The 21,587-nt window shown below is 36.9% G+C and overlaps 1 long non-coding RNA gene across 1 annotated transcript in view; it reads left to right on the top strand.

Annotated features, from left to right (window-relative positions):
- Positions 1-18,577, top strand: part of LOC110257260 — a 130,980-nt gene extending 112,403 nt beyond the window's left edge. Inside the window, exon 3 of the long non-coding RNA XR_002339621.1 lies at positions 18,419-18,577. This is a non-coding gene — a long non-coding RNA (uncharacterized LOC110257260). The remainder of the gene's footprint in view (positions 1-18,418) is intronic.

Below are 21,587 nucleotides of genomic sequence, written 5' to 3' on the forward strand. Positions count from 1 at the left end.
ATTGATGCTGCTATCATTATGAAATATTCTTTAGGGCGGGATATACTCTGTTCTGATGGTGGCTTTTTCTGATATTGAATTGCTTACTTGACCTTTCTTTATACTGATGTTTTAAGTATCATGGTATATTTTTTCATCTTTCACTTTTAAATAATTTATGGCTTTATATATATAAAATGGATTTCTTATAGATAATAGCTATTTTGGGACTTTTAAAAAATCAAATTTGACAATCTTTGTTATTGAATTGGCATCTTAGGCCTTTAAAAGTTGATGTAATTATTGATATGATTTGGTTTATAGGTACCATCTTACTGTTTGTTTTCTGTGTCCCATCTGTCCTTTGTTGTTTTTTGCTTGAAGAACTTTAAGGTTCCTTGTAGTAAAGTCTGCAGTTGAGAAATTTTCTCAACTTTTGTTTGTCTGAAAAAGTTTTTACTTTGCTTTCATTTTGAAAGGTATTTTCCCTAGATTCAGAATTTCAAGCTGATATTTTCTTCCAGCCGTTTAAAGATGCTGTTCCATTGTCTTTTGGTTTACATAGTTTTTTGATGATAAATCTATGATAAATATGATCTTTGTTTCTCTGAAAATATATTTTTTTCTCCAAATACTTAGAAATTTTTCTCTTTGTTTCTATTTTTAACAATATTATGATGTACAGAAGGGTGTGTGTATGTACACATGTGTGTGTTTATCATTTTGGGGATTTACTGGGCCCCTTGGATCTGTGTTTTTAATTGTCATCACGTTTGGAATATTTCACCATCATTCCTTCACATGTTTTTACTCACTTTCCCTTTCCCCAACCCACTTCTCTACCACCAGTTTTCTCCTTCTGAAACTCTAATTACATGTGAGATCTTTGCATTGTTTAATATTGTTTTAGTATTTTTTTCTTTGTGTGCCTCATTTGGATAGATTTATTGCTATGTCCTCAAGTTAATTGATGTATTCCGATTTTTTTCTATAGAATTTAATCTACTGTTAAATACCATTACATGTAATTTTTAATGTTAAATTTATTCCCCTCTATGTCATCTATTTCTTTCATTTTGTTTGTATTATCTTTGACACTTTTAGTAAATGTAATATTTATAATGTTTTACTTAGTTTGCTTGTCTATTAATTTTATCATTTCTGTCATGGATGGATCTTTGTCTTACTTTTTCTCCTGGTTATGGGCCGCTTTTTCCTACTTCTTCATATTCTAGTATTTTTATTGGATATCAGGTATTGTGAATTTTATATTTCTAATTGATGATTTTTGTTATTTACCTTTAAAGAGTGTTAAAGTTTTTTTTCCCGTAGAAAGTCAGGTTAGTTGCTGATTGGTAAAATCCTTTCTGAAAACTATTTTTAAGCTTTTTGAGAGTGGATCTATAGTAGCTTTATTCTAGAACTGACTCATCCCTACTATTAGAGCGTGGCCTTTTATTTTTGATTGCCATGTTTATTCAGTGAGGCCCCCTACTTTGGATGGATCGAAACTAAACAATTTCCAGTTCTGGGGAAAAAAAAAACAAAACTAGAAACTGTGTTATAGTTCCTTTTGTATTCGTTCTTTTCTCAGAAATTGTTCTTGCTCATAATATGTGCTGATTGATATTCAGACAAAGAAGCAAGAGAACTCCTATTCAGACATTTGAGCCTCTTTCTCTGCGTTCCTTTCTGCTCTCTGGAATTCTCTCCCACCAATTCTAGGAATGTCATCTTCCGTGAACTCAGATATTTATTTATATTTATTTCCTCAATTCAATAAGTCTACTGTCTCTGTTTAGATTTCCCTTCTTTGTGCTATAGTCTGGAAATTGCCTCTAAGTGGGTAATAATAGGGTTTATTTCATGTTTTTTTTTCTGTTCTTTCAGATATCAAATTCATGGGATACCTGTTTCCAATGTCTAAAAATACTTTTTGCATAATTTATAATTTTTAATCATGTGAGGGTTATTCCAGCCCCTATTGCTTAACTGTAGCCTGAAGCAGATGTCAACAATTATGTTTTTCACATGAGCAAAAATTGTTTCTGAAGGTTGAAATTTAGAACACATCTTTTAATTCTAGTTTTACATGTACAGCTGGTTAATCTGTATTTCCACTTGGATCTCTGATACTCTAATCTTAACATTTTTCCAACTCTTAAATTCGCAGCATATCCTCACCCAAAATGTCCTTCCTTTGGTCTTTACTATTCAGTAAGCGACATCAACACCTACCAAAATATTCAAGCCAAGAGCCTAGAAGTCATGTTCATTCCACTCTTAACTCACAGACCATACTGAACTCATTTTAACAGTCCTATCAGTTTTGTTTCTAAGCTATGCCTCCCTTGTATCCACCCAATTCTTACCATCTTCACTGACAATAATTTGGCTTATTACCTCTTATCCAATTATTATAATAACCTCCATACTTTTAACTTTGTTCTCTTATTCATTCTCCATACAGTAGTAAGGGTGATCTCTAGAATGTAATTTGAATCATAACATTCTCCTATTTAAAACTTTCAATGGCTTCCTTTGCACATAAAATAAAATTTAGACTCCTTAATACACCTGCAAAGCCCCATGAGACCTAAATCTTGTCTATCTTATCAGCCTTGTGACATATAACTCTCCTCAGAGTTCACAGTGCTGTGACCATACAATTCTTCTTTCAGTTATCTTTGTGCTATTTGTCATACCAAGGTATTTATATATGAATTTCCTTTCCTAGAGTGTACTTTCCCTGTTCTCTCTGTAGTACCTCCTTATCCTTAAAGTTACAGTTTAAATGCCACCTTCTTTGAGATATCTTCCCTGACCATGCCATGTAAGTAAGTCAGCCTAATTCATTATTATATATGTCCCTTCTTTGTGCCCTGCACGAAATTTATTATTTTCTTTTGTAATTTATAAATTATGTTTTTTGCTTTTCCTCCTCACTAAAATGTAATCTCCATGAAGGCAGAGACTTGCCTGTTAATAGCACTTATTGTTGGCTTCTATTATCTAGCACAGTACTTGGCTCTGTCATTATCCAGGCTTTCTGTCTGGAAGCAATTTCCAAACTTAAGTGTTGGAAGGGAGACTGAAATAGAGACAAGTAGCTTTAACAATTTGCAGAGATAAACATCTTCATTTGTGGAGCCTGGGATTACTACAATTGGATAGTTGAAAGAATTGCATCAGACCTATATAAAGAAGGTAAATTTAAAAAAAAGAGCTGAGAATAGAATTGATTGATATACTATCTGGTCTGTCTCTATAAAGTCGATCTATAGAAAGCAGAAATGGACATATCATGGTAAAACAACATTGGATTTTAGCAGAGTGTCTGACTTAGCACTCAATACATGGCTATTTAATCAATGAAAATTGATAGCAGCTTTCTGTAAATGATGTTCTTTCTTCCTACTGAAGAATATGGAGCCTCTACATCATTCTCTCCAGAGGACATGGGAATTCATTTTAACTTGATTTCATTGTGACTGATCTTTGTGTGAACAGGGTCTGTCTAAATACTAAAACAAAATTGACAGAACACTGTAAACCAGCTATAATGAAAAAAGTAAAAATCATTATATATATGAAAAAACACATTCTCCTCATTGCTAACCCTATTTCCCTTTTTCTCTGAAAATAAAGGGCTGTATACAGTGTTAAAACTGTCATTTCCATTACCATCCGGCAGATTATCACATTATCTTCAATGCCTAGAAATCGCTGGGAATGCCTGAAGGTTTCTGATGTTGTTCTATAATACAAAAGTTCATGTAGAAACTGCCTCACACCTCACCTTCATCTGTATCCCATTTGATGAACATGCACCTTCCTATTTAAGCAATGGGCTATGGAACATGGAAGGTGTGTGTTTGTAAAGAAAGTTTCTAGTCAGGATCAGTTTTCTTCCTTCTTCCCAGTCATAGTATAGTTGACCCTTGAACAACATGGCTTGAACTACATGATTGGTTGCAAGCAGAACCACAGATGTGCAGGGCTGACTATGGAGTTATACGCTGGTTTTTGAATGCACAAGATTGGCACCACTAACCTCCTTTGTTGTTCAGGAGTCAACTGTTCAACTGTGTTTCTAAAACACATGATATTAGTGTTGCATTTTTTTAAGATGAATCACTTCTGTTTCTCCAATTATTTCTTCATGTTGTTTCCTGGAAAGGAATGACAATTTATTCAGCACCCAAGAGATTGCAAGCACTATTTTAGAGTCTTTACAATGATAAATTTGTCATCTCATATCATTATTATATTAGCCGTAAGAATAGATATTGATCACTTTTTGCGAATGAGAAAATAATATACTCAGATAAGTTAAATAACTTATACATGTTTGCACATGTATAACTGGGGAGCTGGGATTTGCACCCAGCTCTCTTTTAAATTTTTGGACATAAAACCTTATTTGTCTTAACTATTTTTCAGTAATTCCATTATGGAACAGTCCTGATGTGGTGAATATAGTTTTTTGTAACTGAAAGTTGTATAACAGACCATGGAATAGATAGTGATCAATAATTCTGAGCCCTGTTTGGAGGGGAAGTTCAAACTCACCTAGCCATGAATGTGCCATTTGGGGTTTGTTAGACAGATGTTTTCATAGTTTATCTCAAGCTTGTCTTGTTTTAATGCCACCTTTGTTTATTTTTTCTACTCTTTCTTCATCTAGCCTTTGGAGACAATAACATGAGGATATTCTTCATCAGACTTTTTACAATTATCAGAGTTTTTAGAATGTAATTTTCAGAGTACCTCAATTGGGAATTATAGCACATAGGTGAGAAATAGTACTTATATTTACATAACAATTTTTATTGAGACTCCGCTAAGTGCCAGGCACAATTCCAGGAAGAGGGATCACAGATGTTAAATACTGACAAGGTTCCAGAGGCAGTGGAATATTTTTTGGTTGGGGGTGTGGGAGAGACAAACAATAGTTCCATGACCATTAATGTTTAGGAGACTACAAGTGCATAAAACCAATCAGAGCTATGTAGTAATCAGTTCCTGAAGAGGGGCTGTTTTATATTGGATAATCAGGAATGATATAGTGTCTACATGGACAACTAGACTGCTTTATATGAGGTTGATGGTGAAAGTGAGGTCCAAAATGATTATATAAGTTACCAAAGACAAAACAAAAATAACAAGAACAACAAAAATTTAATGGCTAAATTAGGACCAGAGCCTGAGTCTTACAGTTTTTCTTTTTTCTTTTTGTCTTTTTTTAGGGCCACACCCACAGAATAGGGTGCAGCCCTAAAAAGCTAGGGGTTGAATCAGAGCTGTAGCCACTGGCCCACACCACAGCCACAGCAATGCAGGATCCGAGCCATGCCTGCGACCTACATCACAGCTTACAGCAATGCCAGACCCTAAACCCACTGAGTGAGGCCAAGGATCAAACCTGCTTCCTCATGGATGCTAGTCAGATTCATTTCTGCTGAGCCATAATGGGAACTCCCAGTTTTGTTATTTTTTACTAATGGACGTTGCTATCCAAGAAAATGAGTCTTCCTCTTCAAAATTGTATTAAATATTGTTCCCCTTTCAAATTATTTTTAGGATTGTTTTCAGTGTTTCAGCAAAATACCTAAGGTGTTATTTTTGCTGACATTAAATTGAATTATTGGTTAATTTGTGCATAATTATCATCTTTACCTTACCGAGTCTTCCAATTCATAAAGACTGTGTGTTTCTTCATATATAATGGTTGTCTTGGTTATCTTTCTAGTAGTATCTACATTTTATTCTTAAGAATTAAGAATTATTACATTTATTTCTAGATATTTTACAGTTCAAAAGTTGATTGGAAATAGGGTTTTTTTTAAAAGTTCTTTTCAAATCATTTGCAATAGTTATATAAAAGGAAGGCAATTGATTTGGTATATTGATGCTTTTTATTCATCTAGTAAAATTGCTGAAACCTTCATAAGTTCTAATAGTTTAAAGTTTATCTTGTGTATGTGTCAACTTTTCTTTGTCCATTACTATCTGTCATTTCTTTCTTTCCTTTTTTTTTTTTTTTTTTTTGTCTTTTTAGGGCTGTACCCATGGCATATGGAGGTTCCCAGGCTAGGGGTCCAATTGGAGCTGTAGCCACTGGCCTACGCCAGAGCCACAATAACTGGGGATCTGAGCCACGTCAGTGACCTACACCACAGCTCACGGCAACGCTGGATCCTTAACCCACTGAGCAAGGCCAGGGATTGAACCCACATCCTTATGGATGCTCATTGGGTTCTCTAACTGCTGAACAAAGAAGGGAACATTCCATTCTCTTTTCTTGAGTAGTCTTAGCTGAGATTTGTCTATCATCTTTAAAATAATCTTTTTATCTCTCTGACCTTTAAAAAGTATATTCTGAGAATCTGTCATTACCTTATGAGTTTAATGCATGCAGTTCATTTATTGTGATTAGTGGTATATTTGGATTTATGTCTAATAGCAGTTACTAGCATAGACTTTGGTGTAAACTTTGTATCTTTCTACCCTGTCACTTAATAGCTTTGGCTGTTGATCACATTAACCTCTCTATTAATCTGTAAAAATCTGTAAAATAATATAATAGGATTTACATGACTGAGTTGTGAAGAATAGAGACTGATAATTGCAAAACTCTTAGAGCAGTACCTAGCACATATATGCCCTAATTGTTAGTTATTATTCATATTATCTTATTCTTCATATTTTTTAGGCTTTTTACTTGATCCCACCCCCCAACATTTTACTGGATTCAGAGTTTCCTTTAGCCCTTCCCTCCTCCTACACACACAACAATGGTTTAGAAGTTTGCTATTTATGTTTCTTAGAAATAATCAATAGCTCCTCTGAGTATTTTAACCCTATCACTACTTTTGTTTTTTTTTTTGTTTGTTTGTTTGTTTCAGTTATGTATTTTGGAATGGCCAAATCCTTGATCCCCCAATTTAGTAGCCATGTTTATTTTTATTCAGTCAATGCATGCTTAGATTTTTCAAAATGTTTACTAATGTCCTTGTTCATTTTTGTTCTAGGATCTCATCCCTTCTTTCTCTCACTGTTAAATTTCCTCTTTTAATCTTGTAAAATAATTTTGATTTCTTTGAGTGTATGTATATATATTTTTGTATTAATTTTTAAATTTTTTTTACAGGATGTCACTTAGTGACTAATTTTTTCCCCCTCCTTCCCTCCTTTCTTCTTTACTTTTTGGAAGATATCTTGATTTTTAACCCTCACTTTTAAATGACAGTTCAGCCAGGCAGGTAATTCTAAGTTGACAGTTATTTTTTCTCAGCACTTTGAAATTTCACTTTGACTTTGTGATCGTTCTTGGGAAGCCTGCTATCAGTCTAATTCTTGTCCCTTTTAAGATTTTCTGTATTTGATCTCAGGTTATTTAAAAAATCTCTTTATCCTTGGTGTTCTGCAGTTTATTGTAGGTGTGTCTAGGTGTGGATTTATATTTATTTCTTTTTATTGGTACCCAGTATACTACATAATCTGTCAAATATGCCTTAAATCAGTTATAGAAAATTAGCCATTTTGAGCTTGCATAGGGTCATTTTCCCATGCTTTCTAGCTCATAGAACTCCTAATAGATGCATGCTGCGTTTTCTTATTTCTAGTTTTAATCCTTCTTTTACATTTTAGGGTGTTGCTGAAGCCCTAAGTTAGTGACGGACTGAGTTGATTGACTTAGGACTATGTTAGGTTGTATCTAAAAAGGGTTATGATAGTTTTTTTCCTAGTTCTAGGCACAAAATGTGTCCAATAATGGTATATATCTACTGCTATGTGACATCTCAATATATTTTTCTTTTTTTTTTTTTTTGTTTTTTTAAAAAATTACTCAAATGAATTTATCACATCTATAGTTCTATAATGATCATAACAATCTGATTTCACAGGATTTCCATCCCATAACCCAAGCACATCCCCCCACCCCCCAAACTGTCTCCAGAGACCACAAGTTTTTCAATGTCTATGAGTCAGCATTTGTTCTGCAAAGAAATTCAGTCTGTCCTTTTTTCAGATTCCACATGTCAGTGAAAGCATTTGATGTTGGTGTCTCATTGTATGGCTGACTTCACTTAGTATGATAGTTTCTAGGTCCATCCATGTTGCTAAAAATGCTGGTATTTCATTCATTTTAATGGCTGGAGAATATTCCATTGTGTATAGGTATCTTCTTGATCCACTCCCCTGTCAATGGACATTTAGGTTGTTTCCATGTCTTGGCTATTGTAAATAGTGCTGCAGTGAACATTGGAGTATGTGTGTCTTTGCGAGTCGTGGTTTTCTCTGGGTAGATGCCCAGAGTGGGATTGCTGGATCAAATGGTAGTTCTATGTTTAGTTTTCTGAGGACTCTCCATACTGCTTTCCACAGTGGTTGCACCAATTTACAATCCCACCAACAGTGTACTAGGGTTCTTTTTCTGCATACCCTCTCTAGCACTTATTGTTTGTAGACTTTTAGATGATGGCCATTCTGGCTGGTGTAAGGTGGTACCTCATCGTGCTTTTGATTTGCATTTCTCTAATAATGAGTGATGTTGAACATCTTTTCATGTGTTTCTTGACCATCTGTATGTCTTCTTTGGAGAATTGTCTGTTTAGATCTTCTGCCCATTTTTGGATGGGGTTGCTTGTTTTTTGGTATGGAGCTGCAGAAGGTGTTTATAAATTTTGGAGATGAGTCCCTTGTCAGTCACTTCATTTGCAAATATTTTTTGCCATTCCTTGGGTTGTCTTTTTGTGTTGTTTAGGATTTCCTTTGCTGTGCAGAAACTTTGAAGTTTGATTAGGTCCCATATGTTTATTTTTCTTTTTATTGTCAATACTCTGATAGGTGGATCTGAGAAGAAGTTGCTGTCATTTATGTCAGAGAGAGTTTGGCTTATGTTTTCCTCTAAGAGTTTTATAGTGTCTGGTCTTATATCTAGGTCTTTAATCCATTTGGAGTTTATTTTTGTGTATGGTGTTAGGGAGTGTTCTAATTCCATTGTTTTCCATGTGGCTGTCCAGTTTTCCCAGCACCACTTATTGAACAGGCTGTCCTTTCTCCATTGTATATCCTTGCCTCCTTTGTCATAGATTAGTTGGCTGTAGGTGAATGGGTTGAATTCTGTACTTTCTATCCTGTTCCACTGATCTGTATTTCTGTCTTTGTGTGGTACCATATGGTTTTGATGACTGTTGCTTTGTAGTATAGTCTGAAGTCCGGGAGCCTGATTCCTCCAGCTCCATTTTTCTTTTTTTCAGGATGTCTTTGGCTATTCTGGGTCTTTTGTGCTTCCTACCAAACTTTGAAATATTTTGTTTGAGTTCTGTGAAAAATGTCCTTGGTAATTTGATAGGGATTGCATTGAATCTGTGGATTGCCTTGGGTAGTATAGTCATTTTGATAATATTAACTCTTCCAATTCCTGAGTATGGTATATCTTTCCATCTGTTTGTGTCATCTTTGATTTCTTTCATCAGTGTCTTTATAGTTTTCAAAGTACCGTTCTTTTGTTTATTTGGGTAGATTTACTCCTAGACATTTTATTCTTTTGGATGTGATGGTAAACGGGATTGCTTCCTTAATTTCTCTTTCTGATCTTTCATTGTTAGTGTATAGAAATGCTGTTGATTTCTGTGTATTCATTTTGTATCTTGTGACTTTGCCAAATTCGTGGATGAGCTCTAACAGTTTTCTGGTAGAATCTTTAGGATTCTCTAGGTTAGTATCATGTCATCTGCAAATAGGATAGTTTTACTTCTTCCTTTCCAATATGGATTCCTTTTATTTCTTTTACTTCTCTGATTGCCGTGGCTAGGACTTCCAGAACTATGTTGAAGAGTAGTGGTGAGAGCGGACATCCTTGTCTTATTCCTGATCTCAGTGGGAATTCTTTCAGCTTTTCACCATTGAGAATGATGTTCGCTGTGGGTTTGTCGTATATGGCCTTTATCATGTTGAGGTAGGTTCCCATTATGCGCACTCTCTGAAGTGTTTTTATCAGAAATGGGTGTTGGATTTTGTCAAAGGCTTTTTTCCATGTCTACTGAGAGGATCATATGGTTTTTCTTCTTCAGTTTTTTAATGTGGTTTATCACGCTGGTGGATTTGCCAATATTGAAGAACCCTTGCATCCCTGGGATAAATCCCACTTGATCATGATGTATAATCCTTTTAATGTATTGTTGGATGCAGTTTGATAGTATTTTGTGGAGGATTTTTGTCAATGTTCATCAGTGAAATTGGCCTGTAGTTTTCTTTTTGTGCTATCTTTGTCTGGTTTTTGTATCAGGGTGATGTTGGCCTCATAGAATGAGTTTGGGAGTATCCCTTCTTCTGCAATTTTTTGAAATAGTTTCAGAAAGAGAGGTGTTAGATCTTCTCTAACTGTTTGATAGAATTCGCCTGTGAAGCCACCTGGTCCTGGACTTTTGTTTGTTGGAAGTTTTTAATCACAGTTTCAATTTCAGTTCTTGTGATGGTCCATTCATCTTTTCTATTTCATCTTGGTTTAGTTTTGGAAGATTGTACTTTTCTAAGAATGTTTCTGTTTCTTCTAGGTTTTCCATTTTACTGGCATATAGTTGCATATAGTAGTCTCTTATGATCCTTTGTATTTCTGTGTGTCCGTTGTTACTTCTCCTTTTTCATTTCTAATGTTATTGATTTGAATCCTCTTTCTCTCTTGATAAGTCTGGCTAGTGGTTTATCAATTTTGTTGATCTTTTCAAAGAACCATCTTTTCATTTCATTGATCTTTTCTATGGTTTTCTTTGTTTCTATCTCATTGATTTCTGTTCTGGTGTTTATGATTTCTTTCCTTCTACTATCTTTAGGTCTTGTCTGTTCTTCTCTCTTGATCTGCTTTAGGTTTAAAGTTAGCTTGTTTATTTGAGCTTTTCCTTGTTTCCTGAGGTGGGCTTGTATTGCTATAAACTTTCCTCTTAGAACTGCTTTTGCTGCATCCCATGGGTTTTGGAGTGTCGTATCTTTGTTGTCATTTGCTTCTAGGTATTTTTTAATTTCCTTTTGATTTCTTCAGTGATCCATTGGTTATTTAGTAACATGTTGTTTAGTCTCCACGTGTTTGTGTTTTTTGCAGATTTTTTCTTGTTGTTGATTTCCAGTCATATAGCGTTGTGGTCAGAAAAGATGATTGATATGATTTCAATTTTCTTAAAGTTACTAAGGTTGGATTTGTAGCCCAGGATGTGATCAGTCGTAGAGAATGTTCCATGTGCACTTGAGAAGAATGTGTATTCTGTTGCTTTTGGATGAACTGTCCTATACATATCTATTAAGTCCATCTGGTTTAATGCATTATTCAGGGCCTGTGTTTCCTTATTGATTTTCTGTCTGGTTGATCTGTCCATTGCTGTACGTGGGGTGTTAAAGTCCCCCACTATGATTGTGTTATTGTCGATTTCTCCTTTTAAGGTTGTTAGCAGTTGCCTTATATATTGTGGTGAACCTGTGTTGGGGCGTAGATATTTAAAATTGTTATATCTTCTTCTTGGATTGATCCTTTGATCATTATGTAATGACCTTCTTTGTCCCTTAAAATAGTCTTCATTTTAAAGTCTATTTTGTCTGATATGTGTTGCTCCTCCAGCTTTCTTTTGATCCCCGTTTGCATGGACTATTTTCTTCCATCCTCTCACTTTCAATTTGTATGTGTCCCTAGAAGTGAAGTGGCCTCTTGAAGACAGCATATATATATGGGTCTTGTTTTTGTATCCATTCAGCCCGTCTATGTCTTTTGGTTGGGGCGTTTAGTCCATTAAGGTTTAAGGTAATTATTGATAGGTATGTTCTTATTGCCATTTTATTAATTGCTTTGGATTTGTTTTTGTTGCTCTTTTTTCCTTCCTTCTTCTCTTGTTCTCTCCTCTTCTGGTTTGATGACTATCTTTAGTGTTGTATTTGAGTTGATTTTTCTTTGTTTGTATATCAATTGTAGATTTTTTAAGTTGTTGGTCTCTTAATTGCAAGTTCATCTCCAGTGTCCTGCATTTGTACCCACCTCTTCTCATGATTTCTGATTTTGGTGGCATAATTGTGCATGGATGAGTTCATATCTTTACTGTACATATACCTTTACTGGTGAGCCTTGTCATTTGTGCTATTTTTGTTTCCTTTTCTTTTCTGCCTAGAGAAGTTCCTTTAGTATTTGTTGTAAGGCTGTTTAGTGTTGCAATTCTCTCAGCTTTTGCTTATCTGTGAAGATTTTGATTTCTCCTTCAAATCTGAATGAGAGCCTTGCTGGGTAGGGTAATCTTGGTTGGAGATTTTTTCCTTTCATCACATTAAGTATATCGTGCCACTCCCTTCTGGCCTGCAGAGTTTCTGCTGGAAAATCTGCTGATAACCTTATCGGGGTTCCTTTGTATGTTATTTGTTTCTTTTCCCTAGCTGCTTTCCAGATTTTCTCTTTGTCTTTAATTTTGGTCAGTTTGATTAATATGTTTCTTGGGGTATTCCTCCTTGGGTTTATTTTATATGGTTCTCATTGTGCTTCCTGGATTTGAGTGAGTGGTTCCTTTCCCATGTTAGGGAAGTTTTTGGCTATTATCTCTTGGAATATTTTTTCTGTCCCTTTCTCTCTCTCTTCTCCTTCTAGTGCTCCTATAATACAGATGTTGGTGCATTTAACATTGTCTCAGAGTTCTCTGAGACTCTCTTCATTTGTTTTCAATCTTTTTTCTCTTTTCTGTTCTGCATCTGTCATTTCCACTAATGTGTCCTCCACCTCGCTTATTCATTCTTCTGCCTCCTGTATTCTGCTGTTAGCTGCTTCTAGTGAGTTTTTTATTTCAGTTATTGTATTTTGCATCTCTTCTTGTTTAAGTTGTATATCTTGTATCTCTTTGGTCAGTGTTTCCTGTAAGTTATCCATCTTTGCCTCCAGTTTATTCCCAATGTCTTGCATCATCTTCAGCATCAACAATCTAAAGTCTTTTTCCTGGAGGCTGACAATCTCCTCCTTGCTTAGCTGATTTTCAGGGGTTTTTCCTTTCTCCCTCATCTGAGTTATAGTGCTCTGTCTTTTCATTTTTATAGGTTTTTGGTGTGTTGACCTTTTTACATATAATAGAGTTGTAGCCTCTCTTACCTCTGGTGTCTGTCCCCCTTGTGGCTGAAGTCTGTATGGGGGCTTGCTGTAGGCTTTCTTATGGGAGGGGCTGATGCCTGCCCACTGGTAGGTGGACCTGATTCTAATCCCTCTGGTGGGTGGGGCTTTGTCTCTGGATGAGATTGGGGTGGCTGTTTGCCTGGGGGTTCTTTAGGCAGCCTGATTACTGATAGGCAGGGCTATCATCCCACCTGAATTGTTGTTTGGCCTGGGGTTTCTCAGCACTGATGGGTGGGGCCAGATTTTCCCAAAATGGCCACCTCCAGAGAAAGGCCCGGCTACTGAATATTCCCAAGAGCTTTGCTTTCAATGTCTTTCCTTCACAACAAGCCACATTCACCTCTGTTTTCCCAGGAGATCCTCCAAGAACTGCAGTCAGGTTTGACCCAGATTCCTATGGAGACTTTGCCTTGCCCTGTGACCCATTGCACGTGAAAGTCTGTGTGCACCTTTTAAGAATGGAGTCTCCATTTTCCCAATCCCAGGGAGCTCCTGTGCACAAGCCCCACTGGCCTTCAATGCCAGATGCTCCAGGGGCTCTTTCTCCCAGTGCCGGATCCCCGCTTGTGAGGTTTTGATGTGGGGCTCAGAACTCTCACTCCTGTAGGTGAGTCTCTGTGAACCAGTTACTTTCCAGTCTGTGGGGCTTCCCACCCGGGAGGTATGGGGTTGCTTGTATCATGTAATCACCTCTCTTATCTCTTGATGTGGCCTCCTCTTTGTCTTCTGGAGTAGGATATATTTTTTAAAGTTTCTGGTCCATTGGTTGAAGATTGCTCAGGCTTTAGTTGTGAATTTTGTTGATTTTAGGTGAGAAGTTGAGCTCCAGTCCTTCTATTCCTCCATCTTAATCATGTCTCTTTGGACCCCTTGATACATTCTTTAAGATGATGGATTTTATGTCGATAGCAATGTGCATGTAATCATGCCTATAGTCCTATAGAGTAATGGTTGGGAAACCTCTGAGAAGTTATCTAGTCTAACCAGATTTTACAGATGAGAAATCTAAGATCTGGAGGCTTAACTGGGTTACCTAGTCCACCCAGCAGTTTGGCTAGAACACATGTTCTCTTGACTCTAGTACTCTTTCCATGTTTTAGACAATTCTGTGGCATCCATTTATTTATTTATATATACATTTATTTATTTATTTTGCCTTTTTTTTTTTTTTTTTTTTTTTTTTAAGGACCAGCTCACATCATATGGAAATTCTCAGGCTTGGGGTTGAATTGGAACCGCAGCTACCAGCCTATGCCACAGCCACAGCAATGTCAGATTTGAGCCACATTTGTAAACTACACTGCAGCTCATGGCAACGCTGGAGCCTTAACCCACTGAACAAGGCCAGGGATCAAACCCACATCCTCACCAATACTATTCTGGTTTACAACCCACTGAGCCACCACCAGAACTCTCATCTGTGTCATTTAAACATGATTTTGGAGAGTTTCTTTGCTTTGACTGATTTCAAAGGAAAAAAAATAAAATTATTCAGGTAAGTTCCTGCATTGTACAATGTAACATTTAAGACATAATCTGATACAGATACTCCTTCATTTTCTGAACTCTCATTCTCCAAACCCAGGAACTGGATAGATTTAGAAAAAAAAAATTGAGAGAGGACTGGTCTCTCTTGCTCTCCAGTTTCTTCCCGCTGATCATAAAGTAGAGGAGTTAATTGCCATAGATACACTCAATATCTGAACTTCCTTTCTGAGTTTTTCCTCATGCATAATCTAGATTTAATAGGAAGGTTACTTAGATTTGCAATAGGACAGATCTGGCTAGATTATGCCTCTCAACAATCACAGAATCTGAGTTTTAAGGAATACCAAAAACTGTCTAGTTCAAACACATTTTTCTGAAGAAGGCATTTAACAACAATCACATTTGACCCAATTTACTTTTCTCAATTTCTCAGTTTCTCAAGTATCAGCATCTGGAAGCTCTAAGGGATTGGCCATTGGTATACACAGAGGCTGACTTGAATGACTTGTTTCTGTCAGTGAATGCTTCTGGTGACATTGTTCTCAGTAGCATTACCTAAAATCTTGTAGCGTCAACATTGCAGCACTATTTGCAACAGCCAAGACATGGAAACAACCTAAATGTCCATTGATAGAGGAGTGGATCAAGAAGATGTGGTGCATATATACAGTGGAATATTACTCAGCCATTAAAATGAATGGAATACCAGCATTTTTAGCAACATGGATGGACCTAGAAATTATCATACTAAGTGAAGTCAGCCATACAATGAGACACCAACATCAAATGCTTTCACTGAAATGTGGAATCTGAAAAAAGGACAGACAGAACTTCTTTGCAGAACAAATGCTGACTCATAGACATTGAAAAACTTGTGGTCTCTGGAGGAGACGGTTTGGGGGGTGGGGGGATGTGCTTGGGTTATGGGATGGAAATCCTGTGAAATCAGATTGTTATGATCATTATAGAACTACAGATGTGATAAATTCATTTGAATAATAAAAAAAGAGAGAACCCCCCCCAAAAATAACCTCTTGTAGTGTCAAATAAGAGATCATTTTTAATACTTACCTTCCTGGAATTATTGATCCCAGTCTCTACTGTTTTGAGTTCTATGATACCCACACTCTTGGTTCTCCATGAAAAATTCAATGATGTTTTCTTGTTTCCTTTGTAGAATCCTCTGCCTTTCACCCCTTGAATGCTTGTCTTTTTATCTGTCAGGATTCTGTTCTTATCTCAGTACTTCTCACTCAATGTACTCACTCAAGTATTGAAAATACTTAATAGGCATTTGATCCAGTAGACAAGCAAATAAGTAATATCATTTCTTCTTCTCTCTCTCTCTTTTTTTTTTTTTTTAATTTAGGGCCACACCCACAGCATATGGAGATTCCCAGGGTAGGTGTCGTATTGGAACTGCAGCTGCCAACCTAATGGCTAGTCACCATAGCCACAGCAATGCTGGAGCTGAGACATGTTTGTGACCTATGCTGCAGCTCACAGCAATGCCAGATCTTAACCCACTGAGCAAGGCCAGAGATCAAACCCGCAACCTCATAGATACTAATAGGGTTTGTTACCGCTGAGCCACAATAGGAACTCCCCTCATTTATTCTTAATTTTTTTTTGTTTTGTTTTGGTGTGGTTTGTTTGTTTGTTTGTTTGTTTATTTATTATTTTGGCTGTACCCATGGAATGCTGAAGTTTCTGGTCCAGGGATCAATCCTGCACCAGGGCATTCTTAATGTTCTTATTGCTGCCTATATGCTGATAACTCCAAATTCTGTATCATCTTGATGATCTGGATTCACACACACACACATATGTATCAGCTTGCTAGATCTCCATTTATATGTTACCTAGACACTTGTAACTCAATATAAGAAGTAAACTCTTCTTCACTATTCTCTCTCTCAATTGTAGGACCTACTCATTTCTCCAAGTTAGAAACTAATCACCCCTTTTCTTCTCCTGCTTCCTTATCAACTCCAATCCTGTCTATTACAAACTTTGGCCAATGTTTTCTTCTAAGAAGTTCTTGCATTCATTTTGTTCTCCATCCTTATTATTGGATCTGGTGAGATTTTCATCATTTCTCTTTGTGGTTACTTCAAGAGCCTCCTAACCTGTATTCTTGCTCCCTCAAAACCCATTCTCTATGCAGACGCCACAATATCCGTATCTGAAACATAAATCTCCTTCTATTCTTTTTTCTATTTTCAGTGACTGTCCATTTTCCAGTTGATAAATTCTAAGCTCCTCACCATGCTCACAAGGTCTTCCTTATGATCCTCTTAAGCTTTATCTTACCACACTCTGTCTCTCACTTCATGCTTCAGTTGCATGTTATTGCTTATATTGCTTTTCCAGAAACAATGTTACTCTTCACTTTCATGCCTTAATTGATGCCATCTTTCCCGTCTCCTCCATTCTTCTATCTGTTCCCAATTATTTTATTTTTTTTAATGACTCAACCCTTCAAGTCTTCCATGAAGCCACCCACGAAGGCTTTAATGATTTCCTTAGCTGGACTATATGCTTCTGAATACTCAGAGTCACTGTTACTTCACTTATGACATTGTTTTATAATGGCCTGTTTACATATCCATTTTCCTTATAATACAGGAAACTTTAAATGTGGATACTATCTCCCTTTTATTTCAATTTCCAAGACCTGAACTAGTGCTTGAAACATGGCAGACCCTCAGTAAATATCTGTAGGGTAAATGCTAGTGAGAGAGGAAAGCTCTTGTTAGCCTTCATCCTGTAAATCCAGAAGACTCCAAGCTGTCAGCAGTGGAGTTTTGGTGGTTTATTATGTGAGCTTTATTGATGTCTTGATCTGTGCTCTCTCAGATTTATGGGCTGTGGGGCAAGGGGGTATGTGGAGAGGGATAAGCTCTTTGGTAAGTTCTTATTTGTCCAGGTAAGTATGCAATTCTGTCCATGAAACTGCATAAATATTTCTGAAATGTGTTCACCTTTTTAAATTCAGATGATCACATTGCTTGCATGTGTGTCTGAGCAGCCCTTCCATAGCTGGTATCTTTGCCTTAAGTCTTGTCTCTTCTAATTCTTTTCCCACATACAAGGTAACCTCAGTAATCTGTCTCAGTTGCTAAAATTCTTTGTTGGGTTCTAAGCTTTTAGACAGAAGTCCAAACTCCTTAAGGCAGATCATAATTGCATTTTATGATCTGATCCTTGTTTATTTCTCCAAGTGTGGCTCACCATGACATTCTGGCCCATCTGGGCTCCTGCCAGAATAAATTGCTTCTGGGTCTTTGCAGACATTTATCCTTTTTACTCTCATTTTCATTTCCAAGTTAATTCTTAACCCATCATGCAGGTCATAGCTTATGCATTATTTCTTCCAGAAAATCTTCCTAGATATCTGAATCCAGGTTAAGAAACCTTTATTGCTCCCTCTCTGCCAACTTCTCTGCCCATTTTCTCCTGTAACACTCCTGAACTTCTCTCTTACATCATACTATCATAATTGCTTTTCTTGCTCTCTTTGTAACCTATTAAACTGAGTCTTGAGGAGGCAGAGTCCATGTCCATTGTGTTCCTCATTGTATCCTTACCACCTAGTACAGGAGTTTGCACTATTGGTGCTGAATATTTATTGAATGAATGAATGAATGCATGAATATAAAGCTATTTTATTGTATTCACTGGATTTCATCTTGCCATGCTATTGAGAAGTTATAGGATAAAAATAACGGAAACTCTGGAGGAGTTATTATTATTTTTTTTACTAGCTACACATGAGACTATTTATGACATTCCTTTGTTTGATGTTTCCAGGTATGCAAGGAGGAACCTGGCTTTTGTGAGTCCCTTCCAAAGTAATGAGTCTGTCTGGATCTCTCAGTAACCATACGAATGAAAGCTCTTCTCAAAATAAATCACCATGGAGTTTTCTTTGTGGCGCAGTGGAAATGAATCCGACTAGGAACCATGCAGTTGCAGGTTTGATCCCTGGCCTTGCTCAGTGGGTTAAGAATCCGGTGTTGCCATGAGCTGTGGCGTAGGTCGCAGACACAGCTTGGATCTGGTGTTGCTGTGGCAGTGGCGTAGGCCAGCAGCTACAGCTCCAATTAGACTCCTAGCCTGGGAACCTCCATATGCTGAGGGTGCGGCCCTAAAAAGACACACACACAAAAATCACCAGTAAGGGGAATCTGGTGACTGATGGAGATAGGGTAGATAACCTCATTTCTACTTCTCTTCAGAGGAAATTCCCCGCTCTCTACCACAGTGAGTGGGTGTCTCTAAGTCATTGGCAATGGTCTAATATGCCAGAAATAGCTTTCTGGAACCCTCATGGAATTTGGTCTGGTTTCACCACCCAAGCGTGGGCTCAGGAAGATGAGGTTTTAAGTGTTGTTGTGGAGCATTTTATCTTCTTGTGAGGTGTAGGGCTGAAATTTATTAGTGACTCAGCAAGGCCACCCTATTTATAGACCTAAAGGTTAGCTTGCAACACTTCAGAGTGGGAGACAGGGAGGAAGTGTTACCAGCTCAGTTGAGTCTTGTTTATTTATAAATCCTATGTTGATTAATTTTAAATTGGTTATATTTAATTTGGGACCTGAAATAGATCAGACCCCATTCTTAGTTCCCTTTTGAGTCAAAAGAGACCAAAATAAGAATTTACATGTTTTATAAAATAGTGGATGTGCTATGCTTGTGGCTTTATTTGTTACATGATATTAATGGAATAAGTAGAAAAACATATCTTTCCCTTCTTGCAAGTGAGTCAAAGGGCCAAGAATTTGGCCCTTAAGAAACTCATTTCATCTTCTATTTCTCCTACAAAGAATCGTTACCTGTAACTTGCACCTTTACTTTTCATGTGTGAAATTGGTCATTAGAAGATCTGGGGAGGGAAATAATGACAGTCCAGATGACTCACTGCCATTCATGTTGGCATATTGCATTTAGACAACTGGAGTTTGGTCAAAAGAAACTTCGACCTAAGTGACAAGAACTGGCCTCTGCCTACAGTTGTATGATTTGGGGCAGTCAGTTAAAATGTTTGAACCTCAATTCCCTCATCTTTAAAATGGGACTAATTTGAACCTGGCACAGAGGTTAGGAAAATATATCGCATATGTTGATGGAAATTTGTTGGTGTAATTGGCTGAACTAGGAAAGTCAAAGGTATTGTAACATGTGTTACAGTTAAATCTGGTCAACAGACCATACGCCCAAATTTACATACATGTATACACACGTTTCCTCGTTTTTTTCAGGTCCTGCTACCCATGTACTTTCATTAAGGATTTGTATATACTTCAGCCAATATCCATGTGGCAATTGATGAATTCTTTAGTTTCTTTTTAACATACATAACTGCCATATCCATGTGGGAGAATGAACTAAGAGTTACTGTGCATCCACTCCAGGTTAGACAAATATCAGTGCTGTAATAAATTACTTTCAAATCAATATCTGGAGGCAGGCATTACCCTGGTCTCAGCCAAGATAATAATTATGGAGGAAATAAAGGGAGAAAGTGCAGATCCTGAACTCAGGTTTCAGTTTTAGTTTTAAGGAGTCGACACAGTAGGGGGCAAGTAGAGGGATTTGATTTTATAGGTCTGCTGTGATCGAATGGTCAACGCTGTCTTATTTTTGAAGAAAATTATGGGCAAGGTCATTCTGTACAGTTGGGCAGGTATTTCACAGCACAAGGGCACCATGATCCTATAAGGGCAGGCGTCAGCAGTGAAATACACCCCATGCTCTAATCACAGAGCCGCGTGCCATGTCAGGGAGCTGTGACTGCCTGGAGAGAGCATCTGTGTACCTGACATCTCACACCAGCCACTACTGGCCAGGCCATATCTCCCTGGGAGCAGCTCCTTTCTTCTAATTTCCCTAAAGATACTCTGTGGCCCAGCTGAGGCTGTAGCTATGAGTTAAAGAAGTTGGAGGAACAGGAACAAATTTACCTAGCTGAAGACTGAGGTTTTGTACAGTGTTGTTTTGGCATGCCGAAAATGTAAATCATTTAACGTTAATGACATCTTTTGACCTCAGAGTTGAGCATTTTAATGATTGGAGCTGAATGGTAGCCACTAGCCATATGCACCCATTTAAATTTAAATAAATTAAAAGTAAATTAAAATTTCAGTTCCTGGGTTATACTAGCTGCATTTCAAGTGCTTAATATCTATAACTATATGTGGTTTGTGGCTACCATAGAGATCAGGGCAGAATTATAGACCATTTCAGTCATGGCAGAATGTCCTATTGGGCAATGCATTTTAATCAACCTTTTCTAGCCTATAGATTGTTCCTTGATCTATATTAAGTTATTTATACCACTGTGATCGTCTTTTCTCCAATAAATAACTGCTTACCAGCCTCAATAACATGCAAATGTGTGTAAGAGTTTTAATGTTTCAAAGTTTTGTAACTCACATTTATTTATTCTTTGGCTCTATCCCTGGCCCTCTCTCCTGAAGCCACTCATATTATGTTATTTTATATTTTCTTCCAGAGATTAATAAGAATAGATGTAACAGACTTGTGTACATAAGCAATATCTCCTTTCATTATTTTTCTCTTAAATAGCATACTTTACTAGTTGTTCCATTCCCTAATTTTTTTCACTTCATAATATATTTTAAAGATGATTCCATTATTAAGCATATAAAGAGCTTCCTCATTCATTTTGAAGACTGTATAATATTCTGTCATATGGATGTGTATGTGTGTGTGTGTTTCTGTGTGCACATGTTATTTCTAATTGTTTTCTGCTACAAATCATGCTGAAAAGAGTACATATGTCACTTCAAATTTGTAAGATATATTTATAGGATAAATTTCTGAAAGAGGAATTGCCACATCTTGGTGATATGCATTTGAGGTTTGTGTAGATATGGGCTAGTGTCCCATAACAGAGTCACACTGATTTATACCTCAGCTCATCATAGATAAGTGTGCCTATTTCACTGCACAGTCA

This window comes from Sus scrofa, chromosome 16, assembly GCF_000003025.6.
Source record: "Sus scrofa isolate TJ Tabasco breed Duroc chromosome 16, Sscrofa11.1, whole genome shotgun sequence".
In the NCBI taxonomy this organism is placed as follows: Eukaryota; Metazoa; Chordata; class Mammalia; order Artiodactyla; family Suidae; genus Sus; species Sus scrofa.